This window comes from Pinus tabuliformis, chromosome 3_1, assembly GCF_031772625.1.
Source record: "Pinus tabuliformis cultivar Carrire ecotype Pingquan chromosome 3_1, CPIR1, whole genome shotgun sequence".
NCBI classification, from domain to species: domain Eukaryota; kingdom Viridiplantae; phylum Streptophyta; class Pinopsida; order Pinales; family Pinaceae; genus Pinus; species Pinus tabuliformis.
Window position 1 is genome coordinate 484,739,686 of NC_142301.1, and position 17,934 is coordinate 484,757,619.

The following is a 17,934-nucleotide window of genomic DNA, read 5'->3' on the forward strand; positions in this document are numbered from 1 at the left end:
AGGTGCCACATTTCAGCGTGCAATGGACTTGGCTTTTGCGAATGAGAAGGATGTGTTTTTGGTGGTGTACCTGGATGATTTGACGGTATTTTCCAAATCTGATGAAGAGCACATGCATCACCTAAAAATTGTCTTTCAAAAGTGCAGAAAATATGGTCTATCGCTGAATCCTAAGAAGATCTTGTTCGCCATGGAGGAAGGAAAATTACTTGGGCACATCATTTCAAAGGATGGCATCCGTATTGACCCAGCACGTGTGCAAGCAATTCAGCAAATCGATCTGCCCCGGAATAAAAAGGAGATACAATCATTCAATGGTAAGATGAATTTTCTGCGTCGCTTTGTGCCTAATCTTGTTGAACACTTAAGAGAGATGACTAACATGCTCAAGAAGGACAGCCAAGTGAAATGGACAGAGGAGGCTGTAAAATCTTTCAACTTGGTCAAATTGGCCCTTTCTTCAGCTCCAGTTCTAGTCAGCCCGGACTACACTCAGGATTTCATATTGTTTTCATTTGCTTCTGAGCACACTATGGCAGCGGTATTATTGCAGAAGAGGGATGATCATGAAAGACCCATTGCATTCTTCAGCAGGGCTATAAGGGATGCAGCTTTAAAGTACAACATCATTGAGAAGCAAGCCCTGGCATTGGTGAAGGCATTGAAGGATTTCCGGGTATATATCCTACATTCTCACATTCTGGCCTATGTTCCTAATACTGTTGTAAAAGATGTTTTAGTGCAGACTGATCCAGAAGGGAGAAGAGGCAAATGGATCATGGCTTTGCTGGAATATGATGTGGAAATAAAGCCCACAAAGCTGGTCAAAGGACAGGGGTTGGCAAAGCTAATGGCCGAATCAAACTTGCATGCCTTGGACATAAACCTGATCGCTGCCATGTCCAATGAGAATGAGGAAATATCATCCATTCAGGTATCTGAAATGTTTGCTTTGTCCCCATGGTATTCAGATATAATATATGTGCTGAAAAATCTGTCACCACCACCCAGCATGACAAGAAACAAAGCGAGAACACTCAAATTGAAGGTTGCCAAGTTTTGCATTTTGAATTCTGCACTATATTGGAAAGATCCCGGTGACATTTTGTTAAATTTTTTGGTGGAACAGGAGGCAAAGAAAATCATGGATGATTTCCACGGAGGAGAGTGTGGTGGTCACCTTTTTTGAAAATCAACAGCGAACAAAATTTTGAGAGCAGGGTACTACTGGCCTACTTTGTTTGCTGATGTGTATAAGATGGTCAAGCGCTGTCATAAATGTCAGATTTTAGAAGGACAACAAAAATTACAACCTTTGCCACTTAAGCCTATTGAGGTGAGCGCTCCTTTCCAGTAGTGGGGGTTGGATTTCATTGGGGAAATTCATCCCGCCTCTTCCGGACAGCATAGATGGATCCTTACAGCGACAGACTATTTCACAAAATGGATTGAGGCAGCTCCCACCAAACAAGCTACAGATACGGTAATCATTTCATTTCTTGAAAATAACATCTTGTCTCGCTTTGGTTGTCCAAATAAGTTAATCACCGATAATGCAGCAGCTTTCAAATCAAAGAGGATGGTAGAATTTTGTCATAAGTATCACATCATTTTGGGTCATTCAACTGCCTATCATCCGCAAGGCAATGGATTGGCGGAATCTTCGAATAAATCATTGGTCAACATCATCAAGAAGCTGCTGGAAATAAATAAAAAGAGCTGGAATAAGAGGTTGGTCCATGCGCTTTGGGCAGATCGGATCAGTCAGAAAAAATCCATTGGTATGTCACCGTTTGAGCTTGTTTATGGAGTTGACACAGTATTTCCCGCATCTCTTGCTACCCCGGTAGTCAGACTTCTTCAGGAGGCCGGCAGTGAAGAAGATCTTATGTAGAGAAAGTTGAATCAAATGATCCACTTGCAGCAAACAAGAGAAGAAGTTTTCAAGAACACATCCAAATTGCAGGAGAAAATAAAGAAAATCTATGACATAAAAGCAAAGGCAGATAAATTTCAGTTGGATGATGTGTTGCTAAAGTGGGATGCAAGGAATGAAGAGAAAGGTAAGCACGGAAAGTTCGAAAATATTTGGAAAGGTCCTTTCAAAATTGTAGCATATAGGGGTCAGAATGCCTTTCTTCTGAAGGAAATGAATGGGGAAGGTTGTCTAGGAGGGCTGATCAATGGTCGGCTGCTCAAGTGGTACCACTGCTGATTTATTAACGCTGCTTCCACTGTCATTGTAAATACTATTTTTATTTCAGTTTGGTTTCAGTCTGTCAAGTTAGTTTTTGAGTTATTTCAATGTCAAGTTTGAGTCAATTTCTTGGTCATTTCAGTTTCATAAATAAGTCAGAGTCATGTGTTGTTTATCGAAATGATGACTCCATAGCCCAATGGAAAAAAAGGCACTATCTAGCTCCTCTAGAGATCTGTTGTTCTTGGCACCTCCAAGGAGCTACCATCCCCCATTGGAGCCAATGTTAGAGTCGGTCTGGTCAGCCCTCCGTCAAAGATCAAAACTCTTTGTGCATTTCAATTTTAGGTGTCCCGCTCCATTCACTCAGCTGCATTCCGCTAGGGGCATGCCATGATCTGACGGAGAAAGTCATGCTAATCATTTCCCCTCATTTCTGGCTCCTGTTGGCTCAGGTCTTTTGTCAATAATCACCAAAGTCCATGACAGTCAAGGTCTGGTCCTTTAAAGGAAAAAATTCATTTTCTATGTTTAGGTCTAGGAATTCATCAATTTGGTCTTTGAAACATGTCTAGTAAAGCCATGCAGGCCAGAGGGAGGCCCTTGCAGAGCTATGGTTCAGAGAGCTTCATCGTCATGTGGAAAGACTTCAACTCTTCTTCAAAACTCTGTTTTGAAGAAAAGTCAAACAGTGTCATTTATGACAAAATTTTCCAAAAAAGTCGCCAGTTTATTTTTTCAAATGCAGTCATGGTTTCCGTGGCCAAATGTCCGGTCCTACAATCCCTACAAAGAGTGTCGAAAATTTCATCATTTGAGCCAAAATTTCAAAGGGAAAGTGAAAATCAGTGTGTTTTAAAGTCAGTGAAAAAAGTGCAAAACACAACATTAGAAAAATGGGTTTTCAAGGAAGCAAAAATGAACCACATCTCTTCCAAGGCTACATATACATGTTTTTATCCAAATCAAGGGCATTGTGCTATTACAAGCCTTGGAGAGACATTGCAAAGGTGTGAGTGTGAGATTGTGAGCGTTTGAGTGAGTTGGAGGTGGTTTTAGAGGGCGCGGTGCATATACCCAGGAGCACGGCGCACATGCAGCATGCCCACTGTTGAAAATTACCACAGGCGTGGCACACTGGGTTTTGCGCGCGGCGCACACAGACCAAGGGCCGAAAAACATTGCCAAATCACTCCAAATTTTTGTGGAGCTCTGCGATTTGAAAGGTAGGCAACCTACCTCCATTTTTGCATCAAATTTGAAAGGAATAGCATGGTTTTATGATTATAAATCAAATGCAAAAAAAATTTATAAAGCAAACAAAAGAAGGCATCTAGAAGACCATGATGCTAGGGTTTGTGCTACAGTGACAGTGCTGCCAAGGTGTTTTTCCTACCCTACCCCTATTACTCATTCCCCTATGCTATTGTCCCCATAATCACTACCCTAACCCTACCAAAATCATACTCCCTTTCCCCTCTTCCTATTGCTCAAAAAACCCAAACCCTACCTTGCAAACAACACAAACCCTACCCCATCAACACTATACCCAAACTCCTCCCAAGTCCCTAACAAATTTCTCCCTTTAACCCCTATTCCCATTACATCATTCCCTTCCTAATACTCCCTGTTTAATTGTCCCCTTGGTGGCAGATTGTCAAAGCAACTACCAGCTTCGTTTAAATCAAAGGGCATCCTAAAATTCAGTGTACAAACAGCAGTCATGGCATCCGAGGTTTCATCAGAATATGAGGAAGAGACCCACAGTGATACAGCTTCAGGAGAACAGGCCCCCAGGAGACATCACCGGAGTGGCAAACATGTTAGAGATGAGCCAAACACCCTCACCGAGTTGCAGGCATGTCCTCTTGCTATGTCTTGTTTCCAGCACTTAGCATGTTTCGAATTTTTCCAGAGGGTGGAAAATGTCAGAGTTCATCATGAGTTGGCCAGTCTTTTTGCATTTCACCTACATGGAGGACAGTCTATCTTGGCTGGGGTCACTTTCACATTGACACCCGAAACCATATCAGTGGCAACAGGAATACCAAACATTGGAGAACGGTGGCATAAGAAGAAAAAGGTGGAGAGGCATCATTATGAGCCTTACATTAAGGCCAGCTGTTTGAGCTAGCTCACGAGAGTTTTTCCATTCAGATTTTTGAGAGATGAGTATGCTCCGCTCATGAAATTGATCATGAAATACTTCAGTTGTGAGGGGAGGTTTTCTCGCCTTTATGCCTATCACATCAGGTTGCTCATGCACTTTACCAGGGTGCAGATGATGAACCTCCCATTTTTCATCTGCGAGAACATAGAGAGGATGAAGAATTTCATGCAGCACAAGACCCCTCGACAGCAGCTCAACAGTGTTTATCACTTTGCTCTTATCCGGATTTTGGTGGACCATCAGTTGGGATTGCAGGGTATTGCTTGGGAGGACTTCATCTCCCGTGACTTCTTCAGTGCTCCACAGGTGGTATCAGAGGCAGAGCATGAGATAGGGGGCCCATCTCATCAGTATGAGCGACATGAGACTGCTACTATGCCAGTATACATCACCTACCAGAGAGGCAGTAGACCCTTATTTGCAGCAGCAAAGCGAGTGTTATCTCCACCCGGGGTGGAAGGGGCCTCGCTTCCGACATCAGCATCACAGGAGCAGGGCAAGGGTAAGGAGCCAGTGCAGGAGGAAGGGCCATCAGGTGAGTGAGAGACCGAATTTGTTCTCCTCCATGATGATGAGACAAATGTAGAACCAACAAATGCGGAGCTTACAGAGATCATCCAGGAGCAACAGTCAGTGATTGAGTCCTTATCTCTTGACTTGGAGAGGGCCAAATGTAACATGAAGTACCTGGAGTAGAGAAACAAGCAGCTTGAGGAACACCAGACGATCATGGAGTTGTGAAACATTCGTGAGCATTGCCAAGCTGCTCAAGAAGAAGGGTTGAGCTCACATCTTTGGAGCAAGAAATCAATGAGGATCGGGAGGCCAACCTTGAGAGGGTCAACATGCATTTGGAGAGGCTGCTGGACAAAGCCGACCAGGACCTTGCTCTACTAAGACATATGTCTTTCCGTTACAGGGTGTGAAACGTGAGTGCACAGGCCCGAATAAGGAGTTTGAAAGCGAAATTGAGGAAAGCAACAAGAAAGGCAAAAGAGGCAAAAGAGCAAGATCGGCTTTGAATCTTGGCTGAGGCTTCCTTGGCCCATCATAACACCCCATAGGGAACCTCCAGCCCAAATTTCAAGAAATTTGGGGAATTTTTGGTCACATGGTAATTTTTTGGGCAAAAAACAGGGATTTTCTCCCAGTGGCGCGGCGCTAAAATTCTAGAGCTCCAAATGAGGAATGGCTTGCATTTTTGGATTCAGCATGGAAAATCATGACTACTGGTGTCCGGGAAAGAAATTTTGACAAGGTATGAGTCTCCAAAAGGTCAAAAAACACCCAAAAATGGCCTCTCTGCCACTTTTTTGACACACAGGAAGCAGTCTTGGGAGAATGAAGATTTGGAGGGGTAAATGAGCACCAAATTCAAAAATTCCAGTGGGGTTAGAAATTAGACAGGATAGGCTTTCCAACAAGCCAACTTGGGCATATTTTGGACACCTAAAAGTACCCTAAAACAGACCCAAAAGTAGTGTGGCGCACGGAGAAAATGGCGCGGCGCAGAGAGGAAAAATTGCCCAATTTGCTTCCGTTTCGCGAAATTTCGGTTCGCGACTTCTCTGAGTGGACCTGCTCATCTACATTCCGGTTTTTTGGCACCAAAGGCAGCATTTAAAGTGTTTTTTCTCCAGATTGGCTTCTATCCAAGTGGCGAAGGAAGGCAAACGGTCACCCAAGCCAAATGTCATGTTTGTAGTGTTGCACCTGTAGCTGATGGTTTACTCTCCATCTCCATTTTGTAATGATTAGAGTAACTCCCCAACCCTTGGGCATTCTATCTCTTCCTTACACATTCTATATATTGTATGCAAGTTATTTGCAAAGAGTTGGTTGGCTTGTAAGTTCTGGGAGACTGTGGGAAAGAAACTTGGTTTCTTCACTGTGTATTTTTGACAGAGAATTAATGAAAGACAGCAGCTCTGTTTCATGAGATTCTTGTGGTTGTGAGTGTAGCAAATGTGTCTCTTATGTTTTCATACGTATTACGTTATGTTTCATAATTCAATTCATGTTCATTTCCAGTGAAATTTTCTGAGTGAGATTAGGTAGAATTCAATTTTATTGCTCTGCCTGTGGGAAAATTTCATGTTCAGTGTTATTCTTCTGTTGAAAAGGATTCATGTCACTATGCCCTTTTCACTTTCTTCAGCAATCTATTCATGACGCGGTACCTCAAACTAAATTGTTACATTTTCCGCCTACCTTGCATCACAGAATAATCTGTGCCTTTGTATTATATTCTCTGTTCTTTGCTGACAGTTAGTCCCATACCATCCCAAAAGCTCGGTCATTCATGAAAATTGTTTCCAGAATCCCTATTTACTTACTAGCCTAAGGTAAATATTTCATTCTAAGTCATCTCAGACCGTTTTCGATTATCCATTCACTGAGCATGACACGGAGAGAGCCCTCTCCTGCTCTGGTAGGGCTAGCTACCATGCTGAGCATGGTTTGTGGTTACCCTAATTTTGGACTTCCTTTAGCCTAAGGCAGATTTAGGTGCTAACAGCTGGCACTCATGAAATATATTAGCTACTCATTATTTTGATCATCCTTTTGTGTAAGCACATCGGCGAGAGAAGTATTAGAAGCAAAAGTGTAGAGAAAAAAATATTTACCGAAATATGGGCTATACAAAGTAGGGGCATCTGTAATAGCTTGCTTGATACAGGAAAATGCGTCCTTTTCCATTTTATACCATTTGTATATCGCATCCTTCCTCACCATCTCCTGCATGGGTTTCATGATCTGAGCGTAATCAAAGATAAACTTGTGCAGAAAGTTAATCTTCCCCAGGAAGGATTGCATAACTTTCTTGTTTACTGGGAAGGGACTTTGTGTTATAGCTTTGACCCTTTCTAGGTCTATTTTAATCCCACTCTTCATGATAATATGGCCCGAGAGATTACTCTTAGACACTGCAAAAATACTCTTCTCTAGATTAAGGGATATCTCGTATCTCCGACATCACTCGAAAATTTTCTTCAGATGGCATAGGTGGTCATATCTCTTCATGGAAAACACCATAACATTGTCTAGATAGACCATTATGCTCTATCCGATCAGTCCGCAAAATGCGATGTCCATGGCACATTGAAATGTCGCACCAGCATTGACTCACCCAAATGGCATTCTTCTAAATGTAAATGTGCCCCACTTCATGCAAAATGTAGTCTTAAGTCTGTCAAGCTCTAAGACCAGAACCTAGTTGTGATCGGAATAAACATCCAGCAAAGAAAACATTTATGACCCTGAATCTGTCTACAGTATTTGTTCCATAGATGACATGGGGTAGTTATCTTTGTCCGAGACGTGATTCAAGTTGTGAAAATATACACACAAACAGATTTCCCCGAACTTCTTTCTTATTGGGACTAGATTTGATACCCAGGTCGAATGTCGTACTTTCTAGATGATTCGAGCATCTAGAAGCTTCCTTAACTCCTTTTTAATTAGAGGCTCAAGCGTTGGATGTACCTTTCACATCTTCTATTGGAAAGAATTGGCCCCTTCTTTGATCGAAATGATGTGTTGAATTATTCGCATGTCATAAGTTTTGAGCTCATCATATGTCCACATGAAAACGTCTCGGTACTACTTGAATAAGTGGATGAAGGCTTACCACTCCTATGGTGTTCAACAAGTACCAAGATTGACAAACTTCAGATATTTTTATGGCCCGAGATTTATTTGTTCGTGCGACAACGTTGAAGTATGGGTTTTTGCATTGACTGGCCCTTGGGAGCGATTCTGAAATTCATACATCTTTTCAAGTGATACCACACCTTTTGGAATGGAATTTTCCTTGTTTATGTGAGCTACATCCTGCAACACTTTCTCGTTCTTGTCTTCGTCGAAAGCAATATGCTTGAATACATCACTATTCGCCATACAGTGTAGTATCTGTTGGTCATCATTGAAAATGCATAAATTAGTATTATTATCAAAGACAATTTGCTTGTAACTAATTTCAAAAAAAAAAAGTTGTACATAAGAGGTGATAACCTAGCAACAACATTTGTTAATGCATATGCAGCTACGTTACGCATTCTAGGAACATAAATAATATTGAAAGCTTTGAAATGATAAATCAAACGTCATACCTCTTGTTGATAACCTTTTAGATGAGGTTACACACAGTGTACTGTATCATGTACCTATCAGACGACAATTTCTGAGTCACCTACTTGCTTTGAGTGTTGTTCGAGTGTGCGAACAAGCAGTTCCAATTGGCTCGTGATCCTTGTCAGTTCAAAGAGTGAAATGTTCACGCGAGCTTTCTTCATGTCATCAACTATGTTATATTCTAGTGCAGGAGACATTGTCAAAGTGTCTAGAGGAGTAACTTGGTCTACTACTTCTGAAATAATGTGTTATCACTCAGGTTGTTCCAAAAGTTGTAAGAAAGGGAATACGGCCGAGGTAACCACAGACCAATCTTTTAGATACAGATTCTAGCCAATCTGCATCCAGAGAGGGCTCTCTCTTTATGATTTAGCTTTGTTTTGAAATATGTTAGGCTAGTTATGAAGTTCAAGGGTTTTGTTTTGGGTTTGGATGGTGAGGTTCAATAGAATAGTGAGGCAAACTGAATATTTCAGTCCATTGGGCATGATGGAGTCAAAGAGGATGGCTTTCTGGATTTGGTTTCTTAACAGAGGATGGTATCACAGAGCAAGGTAGTCAAACATGGAACAAATATAGGCTGGAATCAGATGGAATGGACTCAAATGGGTGAAGGGCAGTTAAGAATCCTTCAACGTATTGAAAGAGGGAAAATGGATGATTACTGTTAAGGAGCAGTTAAGAATTCCTTAGCAAATAGTCAATATGCAAGAATCAGGAAACAGGAGCAATTAAGAATTCACTGTTAAACAAATTCTGAAGAAAACAAAGAGAATAATAAAGACTGAAAGCAGAGTGCAGTTTAAGCAAATTCTGAAATAATCCTTTTCTTTACCATTTAGATTATGAAACACAGATGATATAGCAAACAAGAAAATTGTAAAACATGAGATATAGGGGACTTATTGATCCGGAGTTTGATTCAAGAATTCTGTGACAATTCTTCTGCATCAATTCCTCATCCAGTAGGCCAGACAACAGATGGTTCCAATAGCTTTTTATTCCAAAGGTTCAGTATTACAACAAAATCTAGGAATGCCCACCAACCCCAAATACTTCATTTGGGGGGGTATTTATACAAAATATCTGATGGAGATAATATCTAGTGATGACTAATCCCTTTTTTACAAAAGATAGAGACAAACAGTCTCGAAAACAGGGAAAAGATAAATTGATGCCGTGCTGGCTGCTCTGTCTTTGTCGGATGTGCTGGATGCAGGCTCTGCGAGTCGGTTTACAGTTGTCTTCCACTGATACTCTGTGCTGGCTGCTCCGTCTTTGTCGGATATTCTTCAATCTTGTTTCAATACACTTTGACCCGTTTGATCCTTGTTCATCTCTATTTATCTTATCGCGGAAAAATAACCCGAAATTTACGTTTTACTCAAGAGAAATTTACAAAATCCCCAACATGTCTTCCCACCATTGTTGCTCTGGCAATTTATGCTTCTGAAGTTTCCTCAAGGTTTCATCAGTTTCTGTATATCTAAAAAAATTAGGCTGGAGTTGAAACAGATGTTTTACCTCATGCTCAATATAAAATAAGTTCTCTAAGTTATCATAGAGAACTTGGCCTGTGGGCAGTGCTTTTACTCCTGAAGCACTTGTTGATGAACTAACTTGATCAGCAGCATATTTGTTCAATTTATGTACATAATCTATGTGTTTCATAAGCCGGTCATTATTTGCTAAAGGACTTGGCAGACCTTTATTATGCAAAACTGTGAATTTCTCTGTGAAAGAATTGATCTCTACCTGCATATCCTGGCATCTTCTTTCCAAATTTTGCATCAGAGTTCTCTTGGTTAGAACTATCTTGATTTCCAGAATGGTGCCTATCATGTCTGTGATTTCCAGCGCTTCCAGTTGTTCGTTGGTCTTGGTGTTCAAAAAATGTATAAGCCGGTTGGCTTGTTCAGGCATCTATCCCAACAAAACTCGTCTTTTGGATTTCCACTTGGGCTGCTCTTACTAAGTCAATCTGCTCGTAAATAACTTGGATAGATGGCCAAACATTATTTAGGGATTGATTGATGTTGGTCCAAAGAATTCCTTTGATTTCTGCCAGAGGCTTATCCAGAGTGAGATCCTTCTCTAATGTTCTCACTTTATTCTCTAATGCTTTAACCTCTCTTATTTTCTCTGCAACATTTATCTTGGATTTGTCATAATTCTTTTCTACTTTTGCCAATTTTTCCTTTACTTGTTTTAGCTCTGACACTTGGAGTCTCAATTCTTCCATGGCTTTTATCAATTCTTCTGTGCTCATATTAGTACTGCTGCCTGGTGTTGTTGCTGTTGTTTCTGTACCTGTAATTACTTCTGTTGTGGCTGCTGGGACATTTGGAGCTGATGTTGTTCCCAGTGTGGAGGGGACTGCAGTTGAGACTATGGGGATTACCTCAGGTGGCTGGGAGGTCGACTCTCCCTGCTTCTCTTTTAATGCTTTTTCCAGTGCCTGCTCTGTATCAGTTAATCTTTCATTAAGCTTCATGAGCAGGTCCATCATCTCTTCTTCTGATTTCTGTTGTACAATTTCTGTAGTCTGTGGATGCATGGAAGGAGGTAGTTTCAACTGTTTCCTCAAGGCAGCAATATCTTCTTCTTTCTTCTTCATAAGTGCCTTTATGCCTTTAGCATCTTTGGGATCATGTCCCAGTTCAATGATGATTTCTTCTAAAGATTTGATCCTGTTGTCCTTGGCCAGAGAAGAGGCTTTCTCCAAATGTAATTGAGCAGAGGTATTGTCCAAGGAGTTCTGTAACTGATGGGCCAACATTGCTTTGTCAGCCAGTGTCGAATAAACCATTTCTCCAGTCTTCTTGTGAAATTCAATCTAGTCCAATGGATGAATGTATTTGGCTAGGACCTCCAAGTTTGTTCTGATGTAATCTGATGTCGACTGGGGTTGTTGTACCTTTGGCTTAAAATAACTCATTAACATTTTGCCTTCTTTAATGTCATAGGCAGACATTAGCCTTTGCTGGTTTGAGGGGGCTATCTTCAAGTATTGATTGTACATTTGAATCCCCACAGGATCATTTTTAGCCTTAAATTCTATGAAAATCTGTTTAATGTCAGAGGTCTGTTTGCTTTGTGGCCTGGTAGATGATACTTCAACACTGTGTTGTCTTTCTAGCTCCTACCTGTGTGAGCCAGTTGATGTTTCTACCACTGGGGAAGTCTACTGGCTTACTACCCTTTCTCTCCTTAAACTATCAGTAGTTTCTTCAATGATTTCCTCTTCTGAAAGAGGATTCAATCTTTGCCTCTTTGCACCTGGTTGTTCTGCAAGCCCACTGATTGGTGTGGTGGTTTCTCTGTCTCTCTTCGTATTTCTTTCCTCATTTAGAGGAGTCTGCAATGCTGGGATTTCCGCTGCTTTATTTTGGGCTGGAGGAATTTGTACTTGACCCTGTTCTTTGGACACCCCTGGCTAATCAGTCATTATTGGCTGCTCTGTAGTTTCTACCTCTTTACCCTTTGAAATCCCTGTGGCTGATGTGATGGTTTTCTGTGCAGGCTACTGAGAAGTTCTAGCAGAGGATGTTCCAACTCCTGATTGTTGAGGCAACTTGAAAGATACCTGTCCAAAAGAGTCCAGGTCAAGGGTTTTTTCAAGATCTTTCATAGTTTTTTCCATCTTTTCCTATTCACTAATTTCTTCTATTAAGGTCCCTTCTACCCATTCTTCTTGATTTGCATACTGTTCAATTTCTGGGATCCTATGATGTACATATACTGATAGCCTGTTTCTTACCCTTCTGTCACTTATGAAACTACATGGGTCATATGGCACCCACAAAAAACTCTTCTTCAATCTAAGGTGTTCTTCTAATATCTTCTCAGCATCTTTCCATGCATCCCTAGAATTGATGACATAAGGGCCTAACTGGTTTTTGATTCTCAGCTGAGCCTTCTTCTTTACATTACAAAAGTGGGTTAAGTCTGCATAGATGATCTGCCTGAAATATTCTAATGCAAATAACCTCATGGGCACATATCTAGGCAACTTGAAAGGGCAAAGTTCACATCCATACATTCTGATTTCTGTGTGATTCTGGTAGAGGTACCAGTCACCTATCCTGTACTATTTGGAAAGCTGCAAAATCTTCTTCATGTCACCAGTGATCCTAGGAGGAGGAGCTCCTATCAACATAGTGGAGGTTGGGTGTACAAATAAGTCAATGAATTCACTATAGGTATAAGGGGAGTCACAGTTATGGAAGATTGAGCTCCAAAAGATCACAAACCTCCGATTTCCTTTTGAGTCTAATTTCCTGATGGGGAATGGAAAGCTGTCTAGCTGATAATATAACAACAGATGGTATATAAAAGAAGTGTATTTGAAAACTCCTTCTCTATCCAAATTTATAAATTGATCATGGATTTTGTTGGCAATAAAAGTGGCATAGTCATACTTGACAGCAGCGGGCTGTCCTAGAGTAAAGATCAACAATAGAACCAGGGTGATGTCATCCACATATTCATTGGACTTAAATCCCAAGATTAGGGATATCATGTCAAGAATAAGTTTTCAAGTCTCAGTGAACCAGGTATGCAAATAGGGAGGTAGGCCTTGGGGCTGGCAGTTTGGTTTCATGAACATCTGAGTAATACGAGTTATCTCTGAGTTGGGCAATTGAGAAGCTTTTTCAAGCAAAAATCCCATGGAAAGACGAGCAAGGGGCTCAGTGAAATGGAAATGTATCATCTCATTGATGGATTCAGCAGTTATGGAAAAAAGGACAGTTTGGGAAGGAGACATAACTGCTCTATGGACAGGGTCATAGTTAGCACAGCATTGGTGAATGATGTCTGGGAAAACATGGACTGAGGGAAGGAAGTACATGGGAAGGTTTGATTCCCACAGTCCAAAAATATTAGAGTTGCTTAGATAACTATCCCTGATTTGGCAAAAAGTCTGAAGATGATTCCTGTCACCAGATAAGTCTTTTATTTGGAAATCTCTGTCGGCCAAGGGTAGATAATTTAAGTCTTTATGAGGTGCATTCATGGGCGCGACATTCAGGGCTATGGGGGCTTCCATGTTTGGTTCTTGTGTATTCAAACTGGAATTCGAGCTTCTATGGAAACAATGGATTAAACAGCGGTTTTGGCGTCCCTTTATGGCAGCTGAGAACTGTTTTTTACTTGAATTTGGTTTTCACAGGCAGAATTTTCAGCGAAGAACTGAAATTTACAGGGTTACCAGTAAAATGGATAAATACCTGGATTAAGGAGGCAAATTGAGTAACTGTAGGTCGAATGACGGATTGCAGAGCGCGTTGTTGTGGTCTCTTCGGCCGGGTGGCGGTTGAAAAGCTGGTACAGTGGCTCCAGTCGTTATTTTGCATGGGAGCTTGAACAAAGAGAACCACAACGAAAATGATATTTCGTCGTTTTTTAACGAAATTCGATTTGGCGGGTATTTTTTGGCATTTATTGAACGGATGACGTCAGAGCGATGGGACATCTTGTCGTGTAGCAGAGGGTGGTAAGCAGGGTTCATTCCTCAGGGGCACGGTAAGGTCCGGAGGGCTTGCGCTTCTGAGGGCAAGGATATTGATTATTTACAGATGCGATTGCTATCAGTTTACTGCCTCCGTATGGGTTAACTGCCTCTATCATTCGTTTACCCCGCACTGCTTATGGGCTTAAGTGGTTTCGGAAGGGGGGGCCGCGAGCAGCGCAGGAGTGTGACGTGTGTCCACTATACGGGAGCGAAACCGCCAGTTTCCCAGGCGTTAACTTTCAGCGATGGAGGGGGGTGCGATATAGATCTCAGCCGTTGGATGCGAGGGCCGAGATCGGACGACGGACGCGTATGAAACAAGGTGGGAAATTAACACGCGGGACCAATGTATTTAAACAATGTTTTTAACGGTTTCAGGGTGATTTTTATTGGTTCGCGGGGTGTTTAAGTTAGGTTATTAATTAACCAAAGGTTAATTAATCCCGAGGTTATGCGCGCAGAGGTTATTAATAAGCTCCTGATGAACTATTAATCCCTTTTAAAATAGTGAATATGGTTATATAACCGGGGGACAGGAAATATTAATAATTGGGGATTTTTATTATAAATATAATACGGGAAAGGGTAATGGGGCGGGATTTAAATAATAAAGTTAAAGTTAATATGAAAAAATGAATCGGAAAGCGCCAAGTCACAATGTTTAAAAACTTAGGCTAAAGGGGCAAAAAGAGTTTATTTGTGATATCTGTACAAATTTCCTAAGTAAAATGGGGTTTTCACTTAGGTAATTGATATGGAATGGAGTGAGATGGCTTAGTGATATTAAGCAGATCTTAATATCATTGGGGCAGTTAGTAGATGATTTCAGGGAAAAACATGAGGGGAGTTAGTCATGCCTCGCTTGAGTTGCTCCAAAATATAAAACTGCCATGGTACCTGTGATAGAGGTAAGATTAACATTCTGAGAGACAAAATCAATCACAAGTCTCATTCTGCAACACCAAAACTGCCTACCCAGCCTACTGTAACTAACATTTTTTCTTCTTTTTCTTTGGGTGCACTTGGACTGGCAAACCCTCATCAATTTTCTTTTCTTTGCATGATAAGCCTATCTAAGTCTGCCCTTATTTCTTCCAAGGGCTCAGATTAATCAGTTGAGCTCCTTAGCTTCTCTACCTATCTACTTATCTGCCAAGTTTAAACAATTTGGACAGATTTTTATTCTCTATCTCTAAAACAGGAAATTCAAACATGAACTGGCCAAGATTAAGCTATTTGGCCATTCATCAATTGTGGTAAAAAGTTCAACAAGCTGTACATGATGCTTTATTTACAGAAAATGAAATAGTAGTGGCATTTGGACTTGCACACTTTCCTGGTCTTTTTTATTTGGGGTTCATTTCTTTTCATTTTTTCTTTTGACCATTTATTTTTTTACCCTTTGATTTTTCTTTTAGGGTATACCCTCTTTACATTTTTTAAATTTTTTGATTTTTTGAAAATATGGAAAACCTTTGCAACAAGAAAAGGTATGAACATATTGCAGAGCTAATCAAGTCAATCATGAAATATGACACCTATTGGTATAGGAGCATAACACAATGGACTTTCTTTTGTTGTTTGTGGAAGAACTTTTCATTGTAGCCACATTTCCAAACTTGTTTTGAGTGGTACGGGCTGAGTTAACAGGTGGTGTGATCTTTCTCAGCAAATGCTCTTTCAACTTCTTCCTTATCAGCTTTATTTTTGATATCGGCCCTTGGCTTCGTAACTTATATCAATTGTTATGTTGTTGGGTCGGGACCTCACTTAGTGGTTGTTATTTGGCACTCTTCTTCTCAGATGCGTAAACACAATAGAGTGTATTCACTATGTGTCAGACACTTGCATGTTCTTCGGATGCAACATTCTCTTCCTTCTCTTCTGTCGTCTTAGTCTACTCATCAAAAAGTATTGTATCAATAATATGCACAGCAAGAGCGTTCATGTTGTGGTTTGATTGTGGGCATGTTTTCTTTGAATGATACTCATGATGAAATGAACAATATTGATCAATGCCCATACTCTCAAGATTCAGCACAACGTTTGAGCTTTGTGTGGACTTGGCCGGTTGATTACTTCTACTGCTATAGTTGGCATCCCTTCTTACAAAATTGAACTTAGGATTCTTGTTGCTCACGGTGGTCTCATTTTACCTTTGTTTCAATTCTACCAACTCATTTGACAGAGACTTGATGGTGCAGGTCAAGCTCTCAAGATCGGTTTCTTCCTTTTCCTTGGCCTTGCTTACGGAGGCCCCATACATTTTTCCCGTGTCCTTGAAGTCCTTTGATGGTTCATCATTTGCAATGACTCCAATCGTATGCAAGTCCTTTTCAACTACAATTACTTCTTCGTAATTTTTAGCCAGTGTTTCTTTCACAATTCTCCTCACAAACTTTGCAATGTTCATTAGCAAGGCAGATGTGTAATAATCAGTAGTGATGGAGCCATAAGGTTTAGTGTTCACGGGAAATTTGTTCAAGATTAGATTAAGCCTCTGATTGAAATATTTCACCTTTGCTTCTGCTCCATCTTAACACTACCCAACTCTTTCAATAACATGGCGAGCGTTTTGTCATAAGAAAACTTTTCTAGAAAAATATTTTTAAACCCCTTCTAATTCTGGATTGAATTCTGAAGAAGACAATGATACCAAACAAATTCTCTACCATCTAAGGTACATGGGAAAGGTCTACATGCAACATCATCGTAACATACCTCTAACATTTGCGGATGTAGGTAGAAGTTATCAAGATGATCCTCCACTTTTACTACCTTATCAGGGTCATACTTCGTTAACAACTTCTTCAGGTGCCTCAACATATTGTGTAAAACACCCAGTAGTGCATGCGGGCCCTGAGGCATCAAGTCTAGATCTTGGTCCTCCATATCTTCTTCTATGTTTTCCCTCTTCGTCAGATTCTGATGGATCTTATTCTTCTTCTTCAATGCCTAACTCACAGAAAGTATCGTCAGAGAGTACAATGTTATCTCTGTCACCACCATTATAAGATGGAGGTTTTTCTAGTTTTTTTGTCTTTTCTGTAGACTCTGCTAACTCTTCAAGGGTGGCGAGAACTAAATCTTTAACTGTCTAAACCACTATCCTAGTAGGAGTTGTTGGGTTCTTCTTTGGAAAATACGTAATATTGTGTACTCCCAGAATCAATCCAATAGCTCTTGTAAACTTATGGGCTATAGGACGGATGGCCCAGATCTGGTCATAAGAGATCTCACAAGTTTGTGCAAGTTCGGGCTGAGAAGAATCACCAACATCGGGAATATGAGCAGGGGATTTGCGAGGAATATTGTTGCTTTGACTGGAGGAAGTAGGATTAGGGTGGGTGAGGTTATCAACCATAAAAATCTGGCTTCCCTCCTTCTAGTGCTATAAATGTTAACGGTGTTGGACCTCCAACATTCAAGGGGTCTCCCCGATATGTGGTCCCAATTAAACCTAACAACGTTTGGGATAGGAGCCCCATCCTGAATATGGCTCGATTGTCGGTTATTAAATATTTTCCTTAGCTCTAACTGTCAGTAAGAGAGAGGAGTGCAAATGTGCATTCGAAAAGCAAGTGTGCCTTGTGAGTGTTCGGTGATAGGTATGTCGAGATTCTTCTACTACGGAGGGAGAAATAAATGTGAGCCTCTAAGAGAGAGGTAATTGTACCACCCTATTAGAGAAAAACATAAATAGGAAGGATCTGTCTCACATCCAAGAGAATAGTCCACAAAGACATGATGGTCATCACAACCAATACATAACATTCCTAATATGATAAGCACTAAAATAACCAAAATAGTTCAACTACTTTTGTACAAGTGAAAACAAACATGAATCATAAACATTCACAAAACAGTCTTGCAAATATTCATAATCCATGCATGAGGAACATGTTGGCCATCAAGCTT